The sequence below is a fragment of the Lactuca sativa genome, chromosome 2 (genome assembly GCF_002870075.4).
Source record: "Lactuca sativa cultivar Salinas chromosome 2, Lsat_Salinas_v11, whole genome shotgun sequence".
In the NCBI taxonomy this organism is placed as follows: Eukaryota; Viridiplantae; Streptophyta; class Magnoliopsida; order Asterales; family Asteraceae; genus Lactuca; species Lactuca sativa.
The window spans coordinates 140,163,480-140,169,148 of record NC_056624.2 but is presented as its reverse complement, the minus strand read 5'-3'; the positions used below and the strand labels follow the sequence as shown (position 1 = coordinate 140,169,148).

Here is a 5,669-nt window from a genome sequence, read left to right as displayed (position 1 = left end):
AGAATAAAAATTAAAACATATTAAAAAGGGTATGCTAAAAAGAAAGAAGGTCATTACTAATATTATTATTGTTTATTACCTGCTCATCATGGGAACTGCTCTGTAGATAAGAGGGGTATCAGATCTTCAACAAAATGGATATGAATGTGTAAAGCTTCCAGTCTTGACCAACCTGCCCTTGTCCTGTGCACCATCCATAATAAAAGAATCATAATTTGTTTTACGCATTTGCCCCTGTTCATAATCATATACCATTCAACTATTCTTGCCTTCACTTCATGAATAATATATTTATCTGTACGCATCTTTTGGAGACCTGTTCAAGTAATAGTTATTGGCAACCAATTTTTCCTGCATAACCCAATTATTAAAAATTAAAAAATAATAATAAATTTAAAAAGTACAATAATGCCCTTATTGATACGCACCAGATGAGACTGCACATTTGCCATCTTCTTTTCATCAAACTCATACTCTTTAACAGGTACTTTTGTAGCCTTTTAACATACAACAACAATACTAGTATCAAAAATGGATTACACAAGATGAGACAGGGGCCTTGATTTGATAATCAAATATTGCAATACTCAGTGAAGCAAATAATCAAACACTTAGTGGGCAGTAAAAACTTAATTGTGTTGATTGAAAAGAAGTTTAGGGACGTAAAGGAGAAGAGGAGAACCTGAATCAACGAATCTGGCATATGGTTAGATGTTTTTACCAGAGACGGTAACAATGGTACTCATAGAGAACAAGATTAAGAAGCAGACACTACATTGATTTTCTAGAAAGAAAATGGCAAACAGTTAGTAATTGATCCAAAATCAATAATCGGCACATCACCTGCACTCGAATTGATGACATCGTTAGCTTCCCGAAACTCCAGCGACACTGTTACTTGGCCTGGACTCCAGCGACTCATCTGACCTACACCACGACGACGTCAGTTGTACCAGCGACTCATCTAATCCCAAATCTGATCTTCAACCTTCGGTTTCTAATCTTTAACCTCGAACTTGAGCCCTATAGCTCCTCACAACCCCTTGACAACCTTTGAACGCCACCTCACACCCTCACCTGCAAATAAAAAAAGAAATAATAAGAAGGGAGAAGAAGGGTTGTGATCGAGCTAGAGGAAGAAAAGAGGAAGAATACGCACATCATTTCTTTCTTCTTTCTTCTTTCTTCTTTCTTCTTTCTTCTTTTCGCTCTCCAACTCTGGCTATAAATACGAAAGCGCAAGAGATATTGAGAGGAGTGAGCGGGGTACTTCAAAATTTTGGGGGATTTTCCATGTTTCTAGTGGTGGCGGCTGCTAGGTTTTACAGAGAGTAGTAGGGGAGAAAATGAAAGAAGATATTACTATTTCAAATGTGTTATGTTTGATTAGGGTTTGCACATAGAAGGAAGTGAAAGTCGATCGGAGAAGAAGGGGTTTGCAGAGAGAAAGAAGGGAGAGAATGAAGTTGATTTGGCGGGTGTAGAGAGTAGAGAGGAAGAGGAAGCGGGTGTTCAAAATTTTGGGGGATTTAGTTTCCCCCCTGAGTCCCAGAAACGTGTGTTTATTAAAATTATAAAGCGACATTTGTAGAGGACGCCCTTTTTATTATAGGTGCCCTCCGTGTTTTTAATATTTTTACATCAGACACTAATTTAAGGGCACTCAGTAATGCGCGACCTAAATCCTTAAATTTTTTGAAGAGATGACACTTTTTTAATGTCGCTCTCTAATGCGTAACATAAATCAAAGAGCGTCGTGTTTTGCGCGTCGTAAAAGGTCTTTTTTCTAGTAGTGCGGTCAAAAAAATAATATTAGAATATTGTACTTAGGTGGATTTTCATGTCATAGTTGAAATGATGAGTCTAACCTCCATCTAATGTATTATAAAGAATCTCATGTGCACTTTTTTTTAAAGTTCATTTCAACATCCTAGAAGAAAGAAGAAGGGTATAAATGGGAATTTATAAACTATTGAATTTTCACATCTTAGGTTTCTTGAAAAATTAGGAATATTTTGATCACTAAAAGGAAGAGTCCCACAAAGAAGAGCATACAAGGTAACACTACACCTTCATACATATACTCAAGCATTGCATTAAACTGATTAATCGAACGATGAATGGAAACCGACTACCTGTTTAACCAAACAACAAGCGGAAATGTGATTATGACCAATCAATTAAACAAAACTTTAACTAGTTGTGGTTTTGTTCACCAACAAATTAACAAAACCTAAACTCAATACCTTAAACCATAATCGAAACAAACTATTCGTCACCGCAGTTTTGCGCGGGTAAACGGCTAGTATATATATATATATATATATATATATATATATATATATATATATATATATATATATATATATATATATATATATATATATATATATATATATATATATATCTTTACTATCTTATAAAAGAAATCCTATTATTTCAAAAAATAGATTCAATATAATAATATTATTTTTTTAAGACGTTCAAATCTCTAAGCACAAAGTACAACAAATTATGAATAAAATAATATTAAAATTTAAATGAGATCTTTATCTCTTAATACTCGGTCTCATATCGGTAATAAACTCCTCATATGTCGGTCTTTGAGCTGAAATCATTATAGGTTCTCTCTACTTCTCAACGCTTTTCTCCCGTATCTTCATCTTCCTCCCACCCTAAAGAAGTCTCTTATGAGCTACCGCTACCCTATCCTCTACTCTTTTCTTGGTCTTTAATTTCCTCGTCATGTTACACATATAGAACCTTTCCCCGCACCACCGTACTCTCCTATTAGAGCAACCTTTGCCAAACACTCCTCTTAAGCCCTAAAAGAGTGTCCACTTTTGATTTTAGTGTTTTCTTTTTGTTCTTGGAAGTTGATTTTGATTTTGTTTTTTTTGGGTTTCTCAATTCAATTGTCCCTCAACGTCTTCTTCAACCACACATGTTCATCTCTTCACCACCACCACCAATGATCACCACATCATCTACCACCATCACCGCATACCGTCGCCGCCCACCTCACTACCATTGTATGCTTCTTGGTCGGTTTTTCTTCAATCTCTGGTATGCACTTCACCACTATCAAACACAATTTTTTTGTAAATGGGTTAGATGTTGAGATTTTTGTTTAACATTGAACCTTTAAAATTGTCTATGTATGTATAAATCTTCTCTTACATGTATGTATTAAATTTGTTTCTTTTTCTCTTATTTTGTTGATTTTCGATATGGAACCTCCACCTTTTTCTTACTTAGTCAATCAATGTCTCTCACACTTCAGATGTCTTCCTCTTTTTCCTTTTCCTCTTCTCTCTCTGAATATTGACGACTTTCTAAGCCGAAGTTGGAAGATAATTGAGCCAATGAACGAGCGACAGTTGACTCTAGGAAAAGATATGCAACTGATTTTGCTAGATGGAAAGTAAGTTCTTAATCAGTTAAAGATAAGGGTAGTTGAGTAATTTTACGTATAGCTCAGTAATCAATTCTCTTATATTAACATGCTTCTTGATTTTTCCTAATCATATTTTATTGACCGTAATGGCATGTGCAGTTCATTGATTTTGACGGAATTAAAATCTGATATTCCATTCCATAGCATGTTTTGTTTCTAAATGGATGGAAATTCAATTGCAGCGGAATCCTCTAGGTAATACTTATTCATCTTTGTAGACAGGTTTGTATCTGCAAGCGACCAATAATGGATCAATCATCCGTGATGATGAGTTTGGTCTCGAAATAATGACCCTCTTTTGATTTACATGTTCATTTAGATGCTACTGGAGTTTAGATAGCAGAATAGTCCGTTCAGGTACTTCTTACATTTGTTTTCCGGTCACTATTATTGCTAATTTATGTCCCTTTTAAATGTTGTGGTTGGCATATTATGTTGCAACCAAGATTAGAATTAACTTATTTGTTTTAAAGTCCTTGTGTTCAACTTTTTTTTTTCTAACTTGGATGTGATTTGGCTTTAGCAGGTTACTGATGTTAAGCTTTTGAATACCGTTTTTTTTTAAATGAGGTTTTAGCTTATCTGAATGAGGTAATTAAAGCATTTAACTTCATTTTTACTATGAATCATGTTCTTCATGTATAGTTACCAAAATGCTATTGGTATACAAAGCTATTTCGTATGGTGGAATCAAGGAAGGAATGTAATCATATTATCCATTGTGAGGCACGTGAGATGAAGAAAGAGATCAATTATGTTTTGGAATGTATTCTTTTACTGCCAGAAATAGTTGTAGTTTCCTTATAATTGACATGGTGTTATATTGTGTTTTCAAATAATATCATTGTATTTTATACCATTCAATTGTAGTTAATGTCAATTCCTTAGCTTGTATATATGCTGAGTAAATTACTTATTTTGTCCATGTGCTTAGCAAGTTTTTTCGTTAATAGACAACGAGTTCATTGCATTATCTTCTTTGGCTAAAACATTGAGAGTATACGATATACCAAATCTTTTATTTATTTTTTTCAAAGTATGTCCCTGTGCAGAAAAGTATTACAAAAGTACTCTAAAAATAATTACATAATTGGTTTTTATGGCACAAAAACATTACAGAATTGGTCACTGGTCACTTTGCAGAAAAAGATTACATAATTGGTCCCTGTGGCAGAAATGAATTAAAAAATTGGTCTATGTTGCATAAAAAGATCGCATAATTAGTCCTTGTGGCAAGACAAACTCATGTAATTGGACTGACTAGCAGAAAAACAATATAGTAATGGTCCCGGTCGAGAAAATAATATTAGAATACTGTACTTAAGTGGATTTTTCGAGTCATAGTTGAAATGATGAGTCTAACCTCCATCTAATGTATTATAAAGGAATCTCATGTGCACTTTTTTTAAAGTTCATTTCAACATCCTAGAAGAAAGAAGAAGGGTATAAATGAGAATTTATAAACTATTGAATTTTCAAATCTTAGGTTTCTTGAAAAATTAGGAATATTTTGATCAATAAAAGGAAGAGTCCCACAAAGAAGAGCATACAAGGTAACACTACACCTTCATACATATACTCAGGCATTGCATTAAACTGATTAATCGAACGATGAATGGAAAACGACTACCTGTTTAACCAAACAACAAGCGGAAAAGTGATTATGACCAATCAATTAAACAAAACTTTAACTGTTTGTTCACCAACAAACAAAACCTAAACTCAATACCTTAAACCATAATCGAAACAAATTATTCGTCACCGCGTAAACGGCTAGTATATATATATATATATATATATATATATATATATATATATATATATATATATATATATATATATATATATATATATATATATATATATATATATATATATATATATATATATATATATATATATATATATCATTTGTTTTCAACTTTCTTTTATTATCAGAAAATAAACTCTATCTACCGGTAAACCTAAACCCACCACCTTCCCCTCCTCCTCTCTGAAGAATCAGCACCACCATCTTTATTCTCCACCATTGGCACCGCCTTTTTTCTCCACAATGTCGCTTTCAACCTCCACATTGTCGCCTCTATTCAGACATTATTGTGCCACCTTCAACATCAATCGAAGCTGCATCTCATTTGCCACATATATGCTACAACATCTATGATATAACTTATGGCTTTATCATAGTTTGTTCCTGCTACTACAACATATT

At 33.4% G+C, this 5,669-nt stretch overlaps 1 long non-coding RNA gene across 1 annotated transcript; it reads right to left on the bottom strand.

Moving 5' to 3' along the window:
• Nucleotides 1-232: 232 nt before the first annotated feature.
• On the bottom strand, nt 233-1,093 carry LOC111917519 (uncharacterized). The gene is made up of 3 exons (XR_002858921.3): nt 683-1,093; nt 429-497; nt 233-351 (listed from the first exon to the last, which is right to left on the bottom strand). It is a non-coding gene; the product is annotated as an uncharacterized LOC111917519 (long non-coding RNA).
• Between the last annotated feature and the right edge of the window lie 4,576 nt (nt 1,094-5,669).